Here is a 22,619-nt window from a genome sequence, read left to right as displayed (position 1 = left end):
CTTTGCTTCTCGCCGGATTCGCCAAGAACAGTTTCGGAAAAATCGAAAGGTAGCTCGCTCCCTTTTTCTTTTATTCTGCCTCGTAACCTCGTAAGCTCGCCAGACCTTGCCGAATCTTCGAATAAATATTTGACGTGTGAACAGCTGCCACGAAACTAAGAAACGCGTACGTATGTTCGTGACGCGTCGCCCAACTCGCGCTTGCTTCCCTTTCTCTTCTTTTTCCTTCTTTTCCCTTTTTCTTCCCTTTTCTTCCTCTTTCGAGCGTCGATCCAAGGAAACCAGATTAACGAGCAGCCGATACCAGTTCGATTCCGCGGCTCGATTTACGAGTCACCCTCCTAACTATTGTTCCCGTGAAACAGTAGCCAAATTAATTTCTTCGGCGCACGCGATCATTCGTACCGTGAAAACCGAATATACACGAAGAACCGGCCAAGCAATTTGCGGCCATGGTTTAGCGCGCAGCTGACGATTGTAACGACGACGCGGAATGAATCGCCGATATATATATGTATATCGTCCATGCTCGTTAAAGGAGCGCCAACTTGTACACTCGAGGATTCAGCCGGCCGACTCGACAGAAATTTTACGGTATTTAACGAATTACGATGGCCGTTTCGTACGCACTGTCGCGTGAGAAACGAACGATATTGTACAAACAACCTCGACGAATTTTTTCCCTCCTTTGCGGACCGTTGCGTTCGTATTTTGCGGAAATGCCTGCTACGATCGTCCTCTGGCCAAAACTACCTACATCATACATAGCCGTGCGTGTCTGTGTGTGTGTGCGTGCTTAGGCATTTTCCAAGCAGCTTTCTTTTGGACATTGTACGAGCAAACGTTGCTGCGGGACACCTGGGGTCTCCGAGCGATTTTCTCCAATTCACACCCCTGGTTGACCGATAGATTCAAAGGCGGTTGAAAATACAGGCAGCCCGAAACCTCTGTGTGCTTCTTCCACAGGCTAATTTGTACGAAAAAGGCTGATCCTATTGTGCAGGAATTTTACGCGCTCGAAAATTCTCTCTCTCTCTCTCCTTCCGTGTATCTACGTTTCTTTGTCTTGTATTCGGTTAACTCTATACAAAGGCGCAAGAGTCGGTGCGCGTAAACTAATTCACGCGTCGTTTTAACGATCGTTATCGGCGATTGCTCATTTCGCTGTTCTTAGAAGCGGTGATTCAATGTTGTACTCTGCCGGCAGATAGCGTGTTAATAATACCGAGAAACGCTATTACGGGACAGTCAGCTTTTTATCTATATTCATTATCAACGTCAAGTGATATAAGAAGCGAAAGAATCTCGTGGAGCTCAATCGCGTTCACCGGGATCAATCCCATATTCCGTTCGGTCTTTGTCTCCGTTTTTCTTTTTTCCATTCCCGAAGCGCTGCATAGAAGTGGGTTAAGTCAATGTTCAAAAGAAGACGATTTAAGAAGGTCTATTACGGCAGGTTCTTCGGCTGTTCAAACTTCTCTCTGCCCCCTTCGCTCCCGCCACGGCACTCCAGCTGGCTGATAAGATCCTTCGATGTGCCTGCGATGATCGCGATATCATCCTCTTCTTCGCGATTCCAAAAGGTTAATCATATCGAACATGATCGAGCAAGACGAAAGTTTCCCTACTTTGTTGTACAGTTTCAAACTATTTACGCATGCGGCAAGCCCGCCGTCTAACGGTATGCGCGATTAACCCATTTGTTCGTAATTACCGGTAGCCAAGATTTTCTAACGAAATCAACTAGCGTGCGTTCGTTAAACCGTGATTTATATCTTCTTTTTTCTTTTCTTTCTCTTTACGAAATTCACGGTAAGACGTAAATGTCGAGGAACGATATCGACGCTAGAATTTGTGACAGTCGCAATAAAAATAGGAATGTTCGTTTGTAATTTACGCCTTGTAAATTATTCCATCAAACGTGTAACAGGTAGATGACGGAACCGTCGTTGTACGGACACCCTGCCGACCACGGGGATTAGGACACTCACGACGTTCGACGTAAATCGAAGGCGTTCGGCTAGTTTTAATTCTCCCAGTTCTTAACGCTACTCACGAACTTGCGCGTTTTATCGTGTCATAAAAAACACTAAACGAAGCAAAGTTTGTTAGAATCGTCGAATAAACGTATCCGTTGGTATCCGTGTGTCTCGATAGCGTATGTCTAATGGCGTTATTCTTTATTCGGTTTTCGAGAGAGAAAATGCAAAGTACACTTCGCTTAAACGTATGACAACGTGTCTTTGTGTTTATCGAGACGCGTCCTCCATCGAGGGGATAAAATATTTTTTTTTCCAACGGGGATGGACGAAATAAAATAAAAGTACGAGCGAGTCGGAACGGGAGCTCGGGTGCCCGGGAGCAACGGGTCTCCGGGAAGATTGAGAAATCAGGATCGTGCATACGAGAATGTGTGCCGCATGCGTGTATTCCCCCCTTCTGGTTCTTCTTCTCGTTCACTGACAGGATATATACAGAGGGCACGTCTACCTTCCTATCAGGCGGCTACATTAGCCTTTGTAGATAGCGCTAAGTGCCCCTGGATATTTCCAGGCCTGCCAATGCCAGCGGATCAACCGGATATCACCGGAGTGGTACGTGCAAGCGGTTCCTCGTCACGAGCCGACCGGTAATAACCGCTGCCCCTGAAACAACTTCTTTTTAGAAAGCTCGAGTTACTCGGACACGAATCGTGTCACGAGGAGACTCGAGAAATTCCATTTAAAAGGCGCTCTTCTCGCCATCCCCGTGTTTCATCCCATCCATCCGTCCAATAACAAAGAGTAAATTCAACGATCGCGTCGCGCGAGAATAAAGGCCCGCAGGGATTGGAATTTCGTTCGTGATGGGTGCGGCGTCGTGCGTGATTTTATCGAAAAATGGAGCGGCCGTGTACGGAACACGAAGCAAAGACGGCGGAGGTGCGATTAAAAGAGTCCAAAAATCGTAGAGGTTTAAAGGGAAAGGCAAGGTCGACGGAGAAGGAAGAAGCTCGTAGCCGAAATGGCAACGTTGAGATAGCAGAGACGCGTACGATGTTTTATCCGACGATAAAACAGTTAAGCGGTAAGATATTGGCGCGTCGATTATCCCTCTCGCGAACCTACTAATTATCCTCTTGGGGAAAAGGAAGAACATATGGCGTATGCCGAATAGACATAATTTTTCTCGATTTCCAATTAGACACGCGACTCGTTGGACGTCAGCGGGCCGATAAAGCGCGATAAAACCGATCAGAGGGTTAATGGCTATCGCGGAGTTGGCAAGGAGATCTTTAGCCAGGACGCGCCTACCTACTTCTTGCTTCTTACAATGTGTACGAGGATGCGGGAACTCGGATGGCTGTCGGGACGTGCGAAGTAATAATTTGTACGCGTATCGTAGCCGGTAAAACGAGTGGAACCTAATAGAGGTAATGACAATGTCGTGCATAGAGAAATATACGTGTCACGCGTTAGGCTGTAATTTCGTATGTAAAGCAGCACCATTGTAACCGGTGTCCCCGTAGTTACGTGTCTACAGGCCCTCTTCCTGTCCCGAGGCGACCGCGATTGTACGACGCCCTGTACGCGATAATGTGTAGCGTCGTCGCGGCCGACCGATCGGCTCCTCGCGTCTTTTTACCCTGCACGAGGGGCTGGCCCTGCGGTTCAGTCCACGTTATGTGGAACAACGTACTCTTCTTTCACGAGTAGTACCGTGTTTCCAACCTTTAGAAACGATCCGCGCGCGTCCCGCTCTCCTTAACGAGCGTTAACGCCGACCAAGAAAAAGTCTACACCGTGACGATCGTCTGTCTAAGTAGTCGATAAGAGAACTCTCACGCGACCGTGAGACACTTTGAATGCTAACAAATTTCGTCCTATTAAAGGACGCGCATACGTTGCCGCGAACGACGTGTTTTTCTTTTTTTCTTTTTTTTTTGCGCGCGTCGAGTCGCGTTACCCGTCCTTTCGGATAGACGATAATTCGATATAGCGAGCTACTCGGCTCGGTTCGACCGGTGGTAACGCGCAAAGTCTGTAGGCGAAACAGAGGAACGATCGAATAGAAAAGAGACAACGCGCGTTTCACGAGACCGTTGTTTGTCGAAAAATTATTGAATTATACGTAAATGTGGAGATACCCTTTGAATTGAATAAATAATGAAACCGGTTCCCACCGGGGTGATATTTTTCTGCTTCTGAAACTGGTCCATGGTTATTCGCGATATTTATGTAACTGGCGCCTGCGAGACACCCCATTGCCCTAATGTTGCCGGATAAACCAACAAACATGCAAATATTATTTTACGCGTGTCCACGCGCATATATAGTGGATTGCCCCGGAAATTCTCCAAACATTTCGCTTCGGTTCTGCCATTGTCGCGGGAAAATTGGGATATCGGGCGGGGGTTGTCGTTTAAATAAATAAACCTAAAAGCAAGTTTCCAATGCACAAACGGCATTCGTTTTAACGAGCGTGCTTCCGTCTGTTCGCTCCCCTCTCTCTCTTTTTCTCTCTCTCTCTCTCCTTCCCTTTCTCCTTTCCTCTCTGTGAACACGCGCAAAATTCCACGCGCGCCGAGGATTGTGTAAGCGGTTGCTCGCTCGCTTCGTATCGTTACGCGGAAAATCCGGCGAATTCCCGGGAAAAGCTTCGCCAGACGTTTGTCTTTACTTTCTCGTGGCTATTTTCACCCGTGATACATACACAGCGTTCCGCTGTAGAACGCTTGGCGTAAAAAGCTTTTTGAAGTTTCGTTGCCGCTACGATGAGATTATCGGCGGTCTATTTGATCGAATTTGGTCAAATTTGGTCAAATTTGGTCAAGTTTGGTCGAGTGACAACCGCAAATTCCAAGATAGATTTGAAAAATGCGCGCATTGTCGGTTTCAATTCGAGTTTTACCGATATATTTACGACAGTAGCGTTTCGTTGGAGCGTCGAGGAAATTGTTACGACGTTTCGTGCGAAGACTCCCACTTAACGGGGATCGGATTGTGGGGACCGAACGTGTCCGTAGGTGGACGAATGATCGATCTGAAAGTAAAAGAAAAACACACGCATATGTAATATGTATACCAATTATTATCTAATTGGTTGAGAAAGAAGGATCCCGAAACGATATCCGGTGACGATAAATTTTCTGCCAGTCAACTGGATAACCCAGAGTATAACGTAATACATTCGCAAAATGTTTGTACGTTTAAGCGTTGAGAAACTTTACGATCGATTGTACGGTACTGATCGGGTAGACGAAGGGATAACGTCAGGTTCGATATTTAGATGGCACGGCGTTTCTCCAATTAATCCTCTTAAAATAAGATGGTAGTTTGTTGGAAATAATCTGTAACTATTCATAATGAATTTATGGTACCAATTAGGAAGTGACGTTGGAGTCGCGCGGCATAAGTCCGTTTTATGTCAGGCCGGCGCAATAATTCTGGCATCTATTATTAGAACGTGTCGTAAAGGGGTACGCGTTGGGCCAGCTTGCCGGATCTTTTTCCTTTTTTTTCGAATCGAAATAAACGCGGCAGTAAAGGGCCGAATAAATAAATAAAACGCCCACCTTTTGCCAGTCGGTGCATCGAGATTTCGGATAGCGCGCGTCAACGCCAAAGCTCGCGGAACATTTACAACGAAAACAAACGGCGGGTGGTGCGCGTGGAGAAAAATCGAGGAGGGTACGACTCGTAAAAGTCTCGGTGAAGTCGTAAAAACTGCACCCGACCGGCGCTGAAGCCGTAACGCGATGCAACGACGAGTTACGAGTTACGACTTCGACGATATCCGCGGCCTTTCCGACCAGTTTCGTCTTCACTTTCACTCTTAGCCTAATGAAAGAAAGAAGAGATTTCGTAGAAGCGAAACGATACGGCGAAACCAGCTCGGTAATTCTTGCTTCCCGTTCTTTCTTCCATCGGGAACTTTAACCTTTCTCCGTTTACTCGGCGCAGGATTTCTCCGCTGTCTTGGATTTGTCCGCGCAAGCGTCTACGTCGGGTCGCGAAAATCCGTACGATGCCAGGTTTGAGAGCGTCCGCCGTTGCCTCTCGACTTCCGCCACCACCGATCGCTTCCTCCTCGTCCTACTTGTTTATATCGCGTCGTTTCCAATTTTCCTCGTTTCTCTGCTCTCGGCGTGTCCCGGTTTTTGCTTTTATAACTGGCGATATCGCGGCCGCTCGTACCAGCTGTTTCTCGATACACGTTAAAAGTAACTTTTACAGCACCCCTGGGATCAACGCGAACACTCGCCCATCCCTGTATTTGTGACCAGAGGCAATTCAAACCACGTATACGCGATCACTCCCGGATGACTCGGTCTATTTTCGAAATTCCATCCCCCCGGCCAACCCTAAAGTGCAGTCTCGTGTAGCGCAACGCGTTACAATTACTTTCCTTTTTCGCCGCGTTGCTTCTTCCTTGAGAAAAGGCAGCGTCGAAATAATCGGCGAACGAGAATCGCGTACACACGGTGGCCTCTCTCGTATTCTCGTCGGGTTCGCGTTCCCTCCTCTTCGTTGTTCGTAGCCGCGGGCCAGTTCCTCGTTGGATCCCGCTGCTTGCCTCAAATATTTGCAATTTGGAGATTCGTTTCTTTTTTTTTTTTTTTATTCTCGCGTTTCGTATCTAAATATTTTAGCAGGCCAGTAAATATCGCGAGCCTTTAAAACGCGTTCCATCGGCATTCTCGATTCGGCCCGCTGCGCGCATTTTTAATTTATCTGCGAACATCTGCCGCTTATAATGCCTCGGACTTGGAAGCGTGCTCTGCCGTAAAAACAAAAAGGTGCGTCTCAATTTATATGCTCATCCTTATTTCACCCAAGTTGCTGCCGGAGTAACCGCACAGCCGACGAAATGAAAACGAGTTTGGTGCTTTACAAGTCCGCTACTTCGGGTGTCTCGTAGGAATTTTAAAAGGGCCGATTTGTCATAGTTTCCGGCATCCTGTGTAAGGGTACATCGTCGAGCGGCGCTCCTTAATTGGGAGACGACTAGATGGCAGGCGAACGAGCTAACAGTTTTAAAGGATCAAGCGGGGGAGAGAGAGTGAGAGAGACGACAGGGTGGTTAGGTTGAGGGGGAGGGCGGGGAAGGCTGGTTTATTTTTCCAGTAATTAAAAATTCGAACATCTCGCCGGGTTCGGCTACTATTCCCAGAGCTCGATTAATTATCGCCTCGAGTGCCTTTCATTGTCAGGATCATTCATTCGTGGAGCCCATTACGAGGTAGAGCCGAAAAAGGGAAGAACGAGGAGAAGAAGGGCCTGGTGCAAAAAGGGCGACTCGAAAGGTCTTCTCTCGCACCTTCTACTTGTCGTAAGGCACGGTCGGCGTTCGCTCGAACGTGACCGTAGACGCGAAATTCTACAAAAAAGGCTGTTGGCTGCTTGCATTTAATTTCCTCCGAACGACTGCATTCGATTCTGCTTTAAGAAATACCACGTTGAACCAAGCTGTACCGTTAATTCCGTTGATTTTTTGCTCGCGGAATAGGCATCCCTCTACCACTGTACGAACGCGAACGATCGTCCCCAAATCGAAGGTGTACGCTTTGTTTATTTTCGCGTTTCGGCGAATCGATGCTCTTTGCCGAGCTTCCTTCGTAAGCGAAACGCGTCGATCAACGACTTGATCGGCTATGCCTCCTCTTCTCACCCTTGTTCCCGGCATCGATTTTTCTGCGCGATCCTTCCTGTTCGCGCGTCGAAGTCTCTAGGTTTGGCGCGTGGCGCGTCGTATCCTTCGGCAAGAGACGAAACGCGGCCTATTTTTCGCGCCGGACGAGAAGCAAGTAGGAGAAATTCCAAGGGGCGAATAGCGGAGACTTTCAGCGACGCATTATCGGGCCGTGCCGCGACGAAACGAGAAGGGAGAGCGCGAGGAAAAAGCATCGGTCGTAGAAGGAAAGAAAAGAGGCTGGCGTATTTCGAGTGTCCGTGCATTAGCGGGACTCTGGCACGCTGGAGTATATCATTAAATATGAGAGCCGCTGAGTCGGGAGCAGCTCGATCGTTTCTTTTTTCGTTTCCTCATCCTCCGACCCTCCCCAGTCCACCTTTCTTCTTTATCCTCCTTCCTTCGACCTTTTCTCTTTCTTGCTCTCGTTCGCACGCTCTCGCTCTCGCGTCTCCGGCGTTCCAGCATCTCTTGGAACGGCACTTGCCATCTCCTTTCCTCTCGGCGTTGCTTCTCTCTCTCTTTCTCTCTCTTTTCCAGCTTCTCTTGGTTCCTCTCCTTCTACCTCGAGCTCCGACTTAGGTGTACCTGAATTCTCGAGGTCTCTTTCTTCTGTCGCGCGGGTCTCTTCTTCCCTCGGCCTCTCTTTCTTCCTCCATCGGCGTCTCTCGTAATTGGCGTGACATGCTCTCTCGGTCCTTCGTTCTACGGTCGACTCCGCAGGAGAAACGCAGCGTGCAGACGATGGACTCTCTCTCTCTGCGAGTTACGTCCTTCGTCCTCGAGGCCTCCGCGATGCTCCCGCGTCGCAAGGTTGCCGCTGTTTCCGTCGATCTCGAATTATGGATTTCCAGGCGCCTCTCTCTTCCTCTATCTCGTGGTCGAGCCAGCGAGATCCTGGCGAATTCGTAAAAGAGGTGGAAATCACGGACCGGCCCAAGTAGATGGAAAAACTTTGCAAATGAATTCTGTCTTTGTGTTTCAAAGTTTCAGCCGATGAACTCGGGGCGCGAACACTAGATGCTAACTGCTTCTCCCGTCTTTCCTCTCCTTATCTTTTCTCGTTAGGGGCTGCATTTATACGATGATCGCCCAGTCGATCGAAACGTCGAGCAACTTTTTCGTCGCCATTGCGCGCCCCGCCTCTACGTGTCGAATCTGTGTACAATTTTTAAGCCGCTCGTTAAAACCACCGGTTACTCGCTGCAAGATCATTTACTTTGCATGGAAACGCTTATTGGCGATTGTCTCGACTTTCCATCGTTTCCTTCGCTCGTTATTTTCATCTCTCGAAAGCCGCGTTCGCTGAATTTTTCAGAGTTCTTAAGAATCTGTCGTCTTAGGTGCAACGCCGGAGGCTTCGTCGAACGAGATCTTATCTTTCCATCCGCCAAGAATCTCTCGATCCATCCTTGATCGCTCTCTTAACGCAACTATTTAAATACACCGACGACTTGCGCGTCGGAATTCTTAACGAATCGCTGCCGGCCATTAATGGGATATTTGGAAAGGATTTCGAAGGAAACCATCGATTATTTAACGCGTGTATTACGGCGTGAGAGGGTCGAACCGGACTCGGCTGTCGTGGCCTCGTTTTCAACTGTAAATTATTACTTACGCGTTCGCGCTATTTCCGAGTTTTACTCGCCGCGCCGAGTATTTCTACGTATCAGAACGTTCTATCCGCGGCTTTTTAACCGCGTACGAAAGCGCAACTTGGGCCTGATTATTCGAAAGCTGTTCCCAGACGCGACGAAACTCGGTAATACGCGCTGATGCATCCCGGTTGATTGGTGCACCGGCAGTGATCGTTGCATTTCCGATAATTGCGTGATCGATCCTTCGGATTCTCCCCTCTCGCGCGCTCTCTCTCTCTCTCTCTCTCTCGGTTTCGGATTCCTCCTCGTCCTTTTTTCGGCTCCTCGACGAGGAAATATCGGAACCGATAGCTCATCCGACGTGAATTACGCCTCGTTGGTCGCTCGACATTATTTAAGCGGCTGAGTTGCGCGGTTATAACCGCACACCCTTTCCTTCCCTCTCCTCTCGTCGTTTCCCTTCTACGCTCTACGTCTACTTCCACTCGTGCCGCCAATTTTTTTTTTCTCTCGTTTTATCGCTCACCGACACCGTAGGACCGATGGTCGCGTATATACGATCGGACGCAAATCGATGCCAATCGACAGAGAGAGCGAGAGAGAGAGAGAGAGAGAGAGAGAGAAGAAAAGAAAAAAAGGAATCAGACGCCTCGATAAACTCGGGAAAACCTGCCCCTTCGAAGCGAGATACTCGCGTCCCTCTTTCTCTGCTCGCTGCTTATCCTCTTCCTCCCTCCCTCCGTCACGGTCCAATCGTTTTACCGGAAAAATGCTTTCCAGGCTCGTGTAGATGCTATTAAATTGCACGGGAGACGAATAGGAGGCGAGCGGCGATCGTTGGGTTCGGAATTCGTGGTGAAAAATTTATTAGGACGTCTTCGGGACTGTTGCGACTGTTGGACGAGTTCCGGAGGCGCGGGCATTTTTCATTGGCGCGACGGAGAAAAGGATTACGTGGGAATTCGGTCGGTCTTGGTCTTGAGTGGAATCGAGACCCGAAGAAACAGTGGTGGATATGGTGATTGAAGGGTTGAAATCCCCAGAGTCGGGAAGACGCGCGCAAAGTAGACGGTAATCTCTCTTCCGGTCTCGAGATTATAACGAATGTCCTCCGCTCGAATGACAGCTTTATCCCGATAAAATATCGCCCCATTAGAATTAATACGGAGTTTTTCTGGCTTGGAGATACGGGGAGCCCCGGAAAAGGAAAGGATCTCGTTAATCGTTTTTTACCGCGTTGCTTTTTATCCTACACGAAACCGCGTGTTCGCGAGGAAAAACTCTTTCTGCCGGGAGATTAAGCCAGAAATTTACTGGCTTCCATGCGAGAAGAGCCCACGATGGTTCGAACGCAACGCGTTCTCGGTGCGACCATTCGAAATCGAGCGTGAAACGCTGGAACCGTAGCCTTTCCTCCCTGACGAGCCGGTAATCGCCATCGTCATCAGTCGTGCGGCGAACGCGAAGGAGGAGGAGGAGGAGGTGTGTATCAGCTGTTGCTTTCGTCTCCGGCCTCTCTCCTCTGCGTCTGCTCCTCGTCTTCGTCTTCGTCCCCGTTGAGCGTGCATCGCGGCCCCGGCTCCAGGTCATTAAGAATCCATTAAGAGTTTTCCAAACTCGGGAAACTAAATATAAACTAGCAGCCGCGAGGCTGGCAGGTGGCGTCTCGAGCACAGACGGTCCATACGGCAAAAGGGGAACGAGCTCGTGTTGGCGGCCTCCGCGTTGCGATGCGATGGCGTCGAGACGCTGATGGAAGCATCGTAATTCCGACCACGTATGTTTCCTACACCGCGTCTTCTCCCGCTGTCTACGTGTTTTTCCAGAAAATGACATAACGCGCGCCATGCCATAGTTATTAGATCGGGATGAATACGCGGAAACGACCCTGATGAGATTACGTGCGCCCCGATACAGCCATGAAAATTATATCCGCAAAGTACACGCTGTGTATATCAGCATATTTATACATTGTACCCGACTTGGAAAAAAGATACGCAGCTCGCGTTATGATCGTGCACCACACACTCGACCGGAATAACGATCGTTAGCGTGAAATTCCACAAAGTCCGTATATAGGCGGAGCAACGTCTCGCTGTAAAACGAAACGATCGTTCGTTCGTTCGGTACGCGTACCGACGTCACGCATTTCCGATCGCTTCGAATTTCTACGCGAGTTTCCGCGCTACCATCGAAAACTTGGAGTCGATCGAAAACCTCCGATGACTTTTGAATACGTGGAAAGCGTTCCGAGCCGCTTGGAAGTTGAGAGTCGAGCGACCAACGATAGATAGTCGGAGCGATCAGGATCCTTTGACGTCTTCTTTGAGAAACGACGAATCGATGACGAGTGAAAGTTTGCCTCCATCGAAACATGTTCGACGGCGCGATCTTGCCGGCAACGGTATCTTATCTAGCTGGAGGTGAAAGTCTTCCCGGGTCTGCGCTTAATTGAAAACCAAAAGGCCTTCAAAAGCAATCGCTGTAGGAGATCCTTCTACGATCGCTTTACGCCTGCCACGTTCTCGCGAACGTGTATTCTCTCCTTCTCATTCCCGGAGGATTAATCATCTATTCACGAGCGTGCAACGGCTTTGTCCTTCGGCGACAAAGTCTTGCCTGTATTCTCACAATTGTCGACCTAGAAACAAGCATCGTCGGTCTACGGTATATCAGGATGCGCTCGTCTCTCAAGAATTCCACCTCGTGGTATTTTTCTTTCGCGATTTTCCAGGCTTCGCGCCCGTAGCGGCGTATCTACCGCATCTACCGCGAGTCGCTCGATAAAGAGCGATATTGTTTTCAACTATGCGTATTGGAATGGGAAGGAACGATGAACGGGAACGACGTGTAGCCCTCATCGGGTGAAAAGTATTCAAAAAGAACGGCAGCGTGTAGCAACGTTGTCACCGTGGATGGTACACGGGTTCTTCTTTGTCTCCGTTCGATCGCACTCGACCCCTCTGCTCGTTCGCCTTGGTGCCCCACGCCGGAAACGCGTCGGTAGATTCCACGAGAAACTATGGAATATGCGGGGAAATAGGCAAAGTGCCGGGGACGGTGGTTTTTGCGAGGCAATCGTCGAGAGATAAATTGCTACGGGGGAGCAAACGAAGGAGGAAGAGAAGAAAGAGGCGGAGTATGTATATGGTGTCAGGTGCGTGCCACCTAAAGCGACGTAGGCCAACTTGACCTCGACGTAACCATTACTGCAGAGTGTACGACTAATGAACGGTTGCTCGTTAATGGGACGATTCCCCCATTGTGGATCGGTGGTCGAGCGGGTCGTTGCATGGGGCTGCGGGCGGAAACCCCATGCTGCCTTTGCTTCCTCTGGGATGAGTTTGACGCACGGACAGTCCGTGGGAGCCCCTTTACGATTCACCAATCTCTGTGTTCCCTCTGTCGCTTCGTGGACACTTGGGTGTCGTTTGCTGAAAACATCCTCCGATCGTTGCCGAACGATCTCGTTGTTGCACTCCCGTCTGGCGCTCGTCCACGAGAAGATTCGTCGAAGGGTGCTCGTTTCGAGTTATACGTATCTATCTGGTGGGCATCGCGGTAGATCGAGATAGTTGGTTGGCCGATCGTCGAAAACGTAAGCGTCATTATCGTTCTCTCTGCCCTTTGTTTCACCCGGGTGCCCCGGTTCAATTTTGTCGCCCATATTTGCACAAAGTTGCTTTATCGACCGCGGGCTTTGAGAAGTTCCTACTGCCGCTGCTATTCGAAATGAATTTTTATTGAAAAACGAGAATACGAACGGGCATTTGCATCGCTGTTTCATCGCCGGCTGTATTAAAATTCAGCGAGTCGAACTGGCGAGTCCCTTTGTCAATGGCAGAGGGGCCAGGGGGTGGGCTATCGCGTAGAAAATTCATCCGCAGAAATATTCCGTATTCGATGGAGTTTTTTTAGAAAAAAGGTGCGGCGCTCGAATAGACGATGGCTGCGTTTAAGGAGATTATTGCAAAGATTATCCGGACGATCTCGATTCCTACACGGAACCTCCGGCCCTTTTGTAATTCTCTCGGGCGACATAGCTGTCCATCGTCGATCTCCTGGGAAAGCGAGAAGAAGAAGGTACGGAGGGGACGGCGGAGGGTTGAAAATATCCGGCGTCTCGCCTCTATACGACGGCAGCTCGGAGATCCGGCTGTCCTCGTTTAGAAGGAGAGCGATGTATCTATGCGGTCAACGAAATACATCCTGAGTCCCAAAGGGATTCCGGGAAAACATGGAGCGCAGGGATCGCTCCATATGTCACGGGACGACGCTACCCTAACGTCAGAACGCTACCGCTCTGTTGCGTCTGATCTGCGCAAAAATGCAGGGACATGTAGGATGTTGAACGTACACACGGACACACGAAAGTCCGACGCGGCCAAAGAAAAAGACGGATGAGATAATCCGGAAACGATGACTGGAATTCCAGAACGAATAGCTGCCGTAGCTTCCCTTTTCCACGAGATTCTTTTTCACCGACTTGGACGACAACGAAAGAACGACGAAGAGGAGAAGGACAAGAAATTTGATGGTTTCTGCGGCAGGAATAATTTGGATCGCGCGACTGTTACGGTAGACGAGGCTGATAACGGTCCGGGCTGGAAAACAGAAATACCGTCTGTTGGAAAATAATTTCGTTTCGAGCAACTCCGACGACAGAGGACGAGACGAGACCGACAAAAGCTCGAAACTTTCCAGTCGAGAACTTTCGTTTGCCTGTACTTATTGGATAAAGTAAGTACGCCTCGCTTCGTGCAAGCAAACGCGCGTAGACAACCTCCGCTCTCCTACTTGATCCTTTGTTAGATGCAATTTAACTTTAAACATTAACATTCCTGGTAATTAAAAAGCGTGGGATAGACTCGCTTTATCGACGGGATGATGAGCTTCGCCGGTAAACTTTAGCAGAAGTTCACGGAGAGATTCGGTTTACGTTTATAGTGGCCTTTGCTATATACCTATGTAGTGTCTTAAACATACAGGGTGTCTTTTAGCTGCTATAATATAGAAACAGGAGGAACGCCGGATGAGTCTGTAATAGGAAAGTCTGTTTCTCAACGCTCGATAACATAGCAGATAGCCGAAAACGCGTTGCAGGCTTTTCCTCGTAAAATTGTCTACAAATTTTTCTTACCATCGACATCAAATTTACGCATATTCGACAAATTTCGTCGCGTACAATAATTCTCCCCTTTCCTCTCGCATCGATTTTCTAAATCAAAGTGTTTCATCTTGTTTGACAGAGACCGAAACGTACTAAAAAAAAAAAAAAAAAAAAAAAGAACGCTTCTTATATATATTCAACCTTTTCCCGAGCCGGTATAATCGTTTCCGTAGTATTCTTCGGATTCTCGCTGTTTCCGCCAACTGTGTCCGTCCTACTTGGAATGGAGACACGCTGCGCTGGCACACAGATAATCTGTCGTGTCGCGATAAATATGCCTGAATGAATGGCCAGCTTCTGAAACATCAGGAATTTCAGTGATAAAGCAACGGAATAGGAAGCACGGAGAAGACAATTGCAGCGGTGCAAACAAATCTGGAAAAAAACCAACAAGAAAGGAATTGTAGTTGTAAAAAAAGCTGCTTGAGAACGGTGGAAAAAGGAACGGCGGCATTGAAAGAGAAAGCTGGAGAACGATAAAGGAAATAAAGCTGCGGAGATAAAACAAACACCAGCGAGGCACAAAAAAGGAATTGCAGCAGTAAAAAAAGCAGTGCGGATCTAAAAAAGAATTCCAGCTGTAAAAGGAATAGCGAAAGAACGCTAAAAACTCGGATTCCAGAAATCAAACAAACAACGCAAGAACGAAATTCGAGCAATAAAAACACAGTGGCAGAGAGACGCGAAAAATGGAATAAAGAGAAGCAATAAAAAAATGATGACGACGCTATGATACAACCCGAAAAAGTATCGATAAAAAAGAATCGTATTGGAAATGTTAAATAAAACACCGCAGATGGGTAAAAAGAAGAAGAAGAAAGCGAGAAAATATTGAAACAAAGAACCCCGAGATTAATTCGATGGATGTTGCGCGTTTGGCAGATTTCTACGATCCTGCTGTATCGCGAAGAGATCACTGTATCGTCTAAATTAGCAACGCGTATAGATTTCGATGAGAAAAAAATTGATGGACGAACGATGACGGGCGGGTAGATCGGGAGAAAGGAGAGGAGCAGCGAGTTTCGCCGAGTTATCGTCGCTGCCCCGTTGTTCGCGTACGTCATTCGATGTTCTAAGAGGATTAAAATTCGATCTCGTTGGCGTCGTTATCGTTAACCCCCTGGTATTATTAACGTTTAGCCGTTAAAAAACATCCGACCGGCGATAAACAGTCATAACGACGCGATGCGAACTGCTCGGGGTGGTCCAGGGAGCTCTCGGTATTCGAGGAAGTTATCCGATCGTTCCAAATATAGTACAAAAGATCCGCGAGGTTGTATGCCGGGAGGAAAAAAGAAGGAAAAGAAGAAAGATAACTGGAGCGAGAGGAAACGAAAGCCATATGGCCCTCTCTCGACGCGGAGCGTGCCTATGTGGTGTCTAGGAAAGAAACGCGCGGTGGCTGTTCCGCGGAAGGAGGGAAGTTTGGGCAACCCTCCGTGAAATATGGAGCTGCTAGGCCTCGGCAAGGAAAGTTACGAGGCACGCGAGACTCTCCACCGAGAGCGTTATTGCCGCAAAAGACACGAGTATATCACCCACGCTATTCCTACCTTCTTCCTCCTCTCTTTTCCGATGGAAAACGCGTTCCCGGCATTTAACGCGACCCCGAAGCGCGAACGACGAACAGCTTATCGTCCAGATTAGAGACGTATAAATTACGACCGCTGTTACGAACGCCCGATTCCACGTTACACCGACGTCGCTTTCTCTTCCTAGTTTTCCCTCTTTTCCCTCTTTTTCCTCCTTTTCGAAACAGGCAGGGGGAGGGCGAAATCCTCCTAGCCACGAACGAATCACGAACCAGACCACTAATGGTCGAACTATTTTGACGCATGCGATCACTCTGCGACGCGTTTGTCACCGCGACAGGATAAGAGAAACGTGGATTACCATTAGCGTATCACCTGCACCGGTGTAGTAGATACTCTTCTTCGTTGCTTTTGCTTTATCTTTCGTTTCCTTTCGTTTCGTTTCATTTCGTTTCGTTTCGTTTCGTTTCGTTTCGTTTGTTTGGGAGGAGGGGGACGGTGGTACACCGGCGAAAATTTGCCAACAGCATGTTCGTCGCACCGAACGAGTTTGTTCGCTTGCTTCCGAGATGAAAAAAGGGGGAGCAAGCCCACGAAACTTCTTAGGATCGCGTGACTGATCACTGATGGACTTGACAAGGGTAGAGGACGCCATTAGCTTTATCATCGACTCTGCAATTCGCGCGCGATATCCGTTAACTAGCTGGGAATTTCGTCTCTCCTTCCATTACGCGTTTTACCGTTACGCCGAATTTCGATAGTTTGACAAATTTGTCGCTTCTCTTTCCTCCTTCGTTCGACGGCGAATCTAGGATCGAGAGCGGACGCGAGAAAAATGAAGAAATCGCGGAAGGGAGCAGGCGATTATCGAGGATTCTTTTCGTACAAGTCGTTAAGTGTCTACTTCCTGTGCGTGAACCCGACTATTTCACAGCTACACGCGTTCGTGGCAAGTGCCGCGTGCACTGGCAATTTTCACTATCTCTGATAATCGCTGGACAGAGGGAGAAGGAACGAGAAACGGGAAGTTTAATTTTCATGTAGTCGGCTGATTGGGGGGAAAAAAGGTGTTGCGCAACTGGTTCATGTTCTTAAAAGGTATATATTTGCAAATACGTATGCAATCGATAGCTGGCAACGCTAACTAAAGGAAAACGAAACAAAGGTAGTCTCCAGTCGATTACGCCGACTGCGCCTCGCGAGATTTGCTCAGCTCAAAGTTATAATTATCGTACGGCTCGATATAACGCTCCATCGGCTCTAATGGCTCGTACGTTCTTAATTAAGCTCGAAGGCAAATCGAACCTTCGTTTGGACTTGAGACTCGCTCGCTGCAGCTCGGTTCGCGCAGTTCGCGCGACTTACTTTCACCTGGTGGAAACGACCGCGTGTACTCGCTTGCGAAATCACCGCGGTTCTCCGCGTCGACAGCGCGCCTCTATTTCCACTCGCGAGAAGAAACGTATATAGCGCACGCGGACGGCTAATACGGCATTATTGCACGAGTAAAACGCGCACGGCCACGTATCGTGGGAAATATCGCGTTTCCGTTGATTAGTTGGCAACCTATGAACGTTTCACTGCCGCGATTGACCAGCCACGTAAAGCTATTGTTGCGGCATGCGCGTGTTCCGACCAATTGTCGTTTTCACGAACGACGCATCCCGAGACAGAGACGCTTACGCTCGTAAGGATCTACGAAAGTATTCGAACGCTTCCAGGACGCGTTTTACGAGTATTACGACGTTGGCTTATTTCGTTAGTTGGAAAATTCTATATATTAGACTCGTCTATCGTAGTCGATAATATTCGTATCGATGAAATTTGAAGCAAATTTAACGACATAGGGGAAAGTCAGAGGAGACGCGTTCGTTCGCGTTAGCGCGAGTTGCTGCAACCGACGAAGCGGTGCATTTTCGCGAGTGAAACAAAACTATGGAGGGTATTTCGTGGAAGCCGCGCGATCACAGCCTCCGTCGACATTATCGTTTTTAATTACGGCCACCACTGGGAAAAAGGGAAGCCCCGAGGAGCGGCACGAATTACAGCTAGCGCCGAGACGTCAAAAAAATTCTATTATTCTCGATTCGCCGTCCTACTCGTTCCTTCTTAGGAAACGAGGCGAACTTGGGAGAAATAAGAGAAATACGAAGAACGGAGAACGTTCTATATTCAAAGGGTTGTTTTTTCAAATTCGTGCCACCGTCGACCAACCGCGGCAAAACCCGACAACAAGGTCTCGACGAAATCCTTGGAAAATAAATCTAACCACCGCGTTCTCTCTCTCTCTCTGCCTCTCCTTATCCAAACGACCTTCTTATTCTTTCTTTTTTCTGCCCCCCTTTCTCGTATTTGGCCGAGATCTTCTTAAATTCATCGGAAACAGAATTTGTCTCGCAGACGTCTTTTGCGGTTTGCCATTCGCGACATCGAACCGCGACGAAAGAAAAAGTTAGGGCAGAAAAATACCGGGTTGTGGGTTGGCAGCGACGTGGCGCCCGGAGAGTTTCGGAAAAATAAAAGTAAGCGTCGTCCAGAGTGGCGATCGCCCAAGGTATAATAATTTCGCAGAACTTTCTCTCCTCCCTCATCTTTCGCTCTATATATTTTTCTTCTCGCTGCTCGTCCCCGAACTATACGTCTTTCCTTTGTTACGTTTACGAGTCTCCTCGGATCCGAAGTAAAATCTCCACCCTGTGCCACGCTTCCATCCTCCCCTGTTCTTTGCTCCACCCCTTTCCCCCGCCCCTTCCTTGCTTACCGTTCGTCTCTACAGAGTGCAGCCGTGAAATAAATCCGTATATTCCGGAGGGTCTTAAATTCAACCGGAAATAGAATTTGTCCCGAGGCGGTCGCGGAAGCCAATGGCGCGAGGAGAGGCCCGCAAAGAAACTCGAGGAAACTCGAAGAAATCGAGAGGCAGAGAAAAAGCAGAGCCCATCGGGGAAACCCGTAAGATCCCGCGAACCGTCCTTTCCAAGGAGGAGAGTGTAGGAGAAATGGGAAGCTTGCACGCGTTGACTTTCTTTCCGAAACGTCATCGCTGAGAAAAATAAATACCGGCTGAAACTGTGGGACGGGGGGGCTGAAACGAGTCTGACAGGATTCACGAAGGGGGATCGAAACGTTGAAATATTCGCGTTGTATTTTACGAGGAAACGTAAACGGGCAAACGAAATGACCTCGCGTAGCGACGAAGCGTCATAGAAGATACGAAAGAGCGAGGATTTCAGGGCGAGAGTTTCAACTATCGATGGTTACGTCTCTCGTCAGTCCGTTTCAACCTGGTAAAAGTTCAAAGGACGTTTTATAATACTCTCGCCGAGAACGTCGAGAAGAAGTGCTCGTTAGAAGCAGCGGCGAACGTCGTGTAGCCTACGGTTGCACCTGTTCGAGTACTATTAGAGACGGCTTAAAATTTTCACGAACCTCTCGAGAGGCAGGCTTCTCTCGGCTGCCGAAATCTGCAATTTGGCGGGATCCATCGTAAGCAGGTACTTGGAAAGAAAGTGTACGTTGCAAGAGAATAGAAAAAGAACGAGGCCTTTGCACGCTGAAGAAGGTGGCCAACCACCTCCGGAGTAGGCGAGACCCCGCTCCGCAGACGAGATCCTCCTCGTCGCGTTTACATCTGCTCCGAAGGAAGGAAAAGCAACGGAGAGTAAAAAACAGGGGAAAAATGGGAAATCGTGGCTTATCAAAGGAAGGCTAGATACTCACCCCCCGTGAAAACTGCCGCGCTCCTCACAGGCTTCGCGCTCCTTCTCGACCGCGGTCTCTTCTCCTCGTCTCTCTTGAGACGCTGAGCTGTTTTCGGCAATTGCTACTGGGTCTTGTCAAAAAGTTGAAAGAGAGAGGCTGTTGAAAAGAGGCACTACGGGTTTCTAGCCGGGCCGTGGCTGGCAAGGACGACGAGAAGAGAGTATAGAGGGCGAGAGAAGAGAGAGCGAACGAACGAGAGGTGGAGGAGGAGGAGGACATCTTAAATTTTTTACGAGGCCACTCGTGAGCAATGGCAACGGAAGAAGGCGGCAAGCACCACCGCGTAGACCTAGGAGGCGCTGTGCACAGCTACCAGCAGCGTTTCACCGAAGTCTGCAATTTCGCGGATGCATCTTGGCTGGTCTGGCTAGAGCAAGAGAACGCGAGGGAAGGAGGGGAAGGTCTTTGCCCGCTTTAGAAGAACTCCTAAAGCGCGCCTTCTACCTCCCCTTCTCCCTCGGCCCACCTTCCCACTCTCTACTATATTTTAGTACTCTAGAATTTCGTGCTTCCTCCAGTCCTCTGCCCAACCCTCGCCACCTCTTCGTTTTCGAACCCCCGACTCTTCTATACGAACCTCTCTATCTCCTCTTTCCTCCATTCCCTTCTCTTCTTTGCTCTTCTTTATTCTTCTTTCCTCCCGTCTTTTGCATCCCTTCTATTCGCTTCTCTTTCCTCCTCTCTTTTCCCTTGTTCGTCTCTTTCCGTCGAAGAATAGCAGCGAGACGCCGTGCCGGCCAGACCTTGCGGCCTACCAGAGCGAACGAGATCAACTCGCAGCGAAACCTTGGTCGAACGAAGACGCTCGATCTCTCTCGGTCGCGCGTTCTGTCTCGCGGTTCTACGTGTGCCCGAGAGAGGCGAGAGAGACGGATAAACGCATGGTATTGATCCTGAAACCCCTTGCTCCTCGTCCCATCCTAGCTAGCACCCCTTCCGCTACATCGACGAACCCCAAAGTTGCGTTCACACACACACACGCTCTTACTCGCTCGCTCGCTCGCTCACTCACTCGCCACTCTTCCTACCCCCTTTCTTCCTGCTTTCGGCATTTCCTCTCTTTAGACTCGGCTAGATGACGGGTGCAACGAGTTACGCGAATTTCACCGAGCTTGGATGCGTGTTCAAGGTTGACCTTGAACTTGAAGTTACTCTCCAACCATATATGCACCGCGCCTTTGTCGCGCGCGGACGTTTCTCTTTTCCCACTTTCCCCTTTTTCCACGCGCATTTTTCCTCTGCCACGCGCATTTCGATCTCGCGTGAAACAGCTTTTATCCCGGTAGTCGTCCCGTTTCGGCGACGATGGATACGCGGACGAGATGGTCACGAGAAAACAAAAGTACGACCGACGATAAACGGACGTCTTGGACAAACGTTCACAGTGTGCGAGCACTCGAGACTTTCTTTCTCTCGTGTGAATTTTTCGCCTCGTTCCGACGCGCAAAATTTGCTAGTCGTACGAAACAGCTTTTATTCCGGTAGTTATTCGATTCGAGGAACGATCGACACGCTCGAGAGTAGTAAGAGATCGTTACGAAGAAACGAAATAATAGTCGGCGATGCTAGAAGATAGAGGTCTTGGCCAAAGTCTCGTCAACTTGGAACACGCGGTCGTCCATATGTCGCATATCGCGTCATTTGGCACGATCCGAGAAATATCGGAGAAACAATGATCCCTGCAGAGTCATCGGACTTAACGGTGCAGGTGCCAAACGGCCGTGGATCGGTGGTCGTTAACGGAGGAATCGGGGCTCGGGCCAATATTCGGTAGTCGATTTTCACGAGTCGTGGAAAACGTTCGATCGTACGGTGGGACGAGGGACGAGGGACGAACGATCGGTCACGTTTGCCACAAAAGAAGCTCGTTTCCACTCGATGAATCTCTGTATACGAGGGGGTACGAGTTTATTCGACTTTATTCGGTGTCGAGCGAGGGTGGAAGACTACTTGCAGCAGCCGGATGAAAGTAAACCACTCGGTAAAGCGGCGCAAGAGCGTCTCCAAAGTTTCCCGTTTGGCTCGGGGTTTAACTCGATCGAAGCCGCCTGTCGTTTTTAACCTTCGAAACGAAACTTTCTTACGGCGATCGGTTTTCGACATTTTCTACGACGATCGTTCGCCACCAAAGAAATTTATCGTCGGTCCGCCTCCTTTTATGTTTCGTATAGACGAAATCCTGTTTCGTGGTGTCAGCGCCAAGTCACATTTTCCATATCTTATATGGAAGAAATTTCCAAAGTGCCGCGTTACCGAAATTCTCTTTTTATTTGATGTTCGACGCGCGATAAATAAATCGCTGGTTTTCGAACGCCTGGCCTTTACGTGTTTTGGCGCAGAACGTTCTTGCGCGTTGTATTACACGCGTTGTTGTCAAACGCTACTCGCAGCTTTGCGATCTTCTCTAGCGTCTAAGTAAAAAAAAAAAAAACGGTGTAAAAGCGTAAACGTCCGTTCGAAAGCAGGTTCCATAAATTTGTAAACTTTTAGCGAAACAGTGCGCCATTTAAAAGCACCGAAGTAAGAAAGAAAGAGACGAAAAGAGTCAGATACGAGGGATGGAAAGCGTATAAAACGGTATCCCACTAGTTAGACGGACTCGATCGTCGCGACCGCGGAGCGCAGCCAAAAAACGACCGTGCCGTTGTTTCCATTTAGGGATGTCATTAGAGTGGCGCGCTTCGTATCTCGACGAAAGAAGATGGAAATAGAGTCAGCGGTCCGTGTTAGGTCGGTGGAGATATCAGAAAGAAGGTGGTAGAAGGGTAGAAACGACCGAATGGGGAAGGATATTTCGCGGATTTTAATTAATGCGGTTCATCTTTGTTTCTTTCAGACGAGCCAGCCCGTGGAGCGTGGAGCGCGCGTCTATGAGAAAATTCAGGC

At 48.9% G+C, this 22,619-nt stretch overlaps 1 protein-coding gene across 1 annotated transcript in view; it reads left to right on the top strand.

The window, feature by feature from the left end:
• LOC132913230 (zinc finger protein 346-like) overlaps window positions 1-22,605 on the top strand; it is a 38,608-nt gene extending 16,003 nt beyond the window's left edge. The window contains exon 9 of the transcript XR_009659345.1: window positions 22,570-22,605. The gene's annotated coding sequence lies outside the window, so the exon portion shown is untranslated. The remainder of the gene's footprint in view (window positions 1-22,569) is intronic.
• The last annotated feature ends 14 nt before the right edge of the window (window positions 22,606-22,619 follow it).

This window comes from Bombus pascuorum, chromosome 13 (assembly GCF_905332965.1).
Source record: "Bombus pascuorum chromosome 13, iyBomPasc1.1, whole genome shotgun sequence".
NCBI classification, from domain to species: domain Eukaryota; kingdom Metazoa; phylum Arthropoda; class Insecta; order Hymenoptera; family Apidae; genus Bombus; species Bombus pascuorum.
This window is presented reverse-complemented; position numbering and strand designations above follow the sequence as displayed.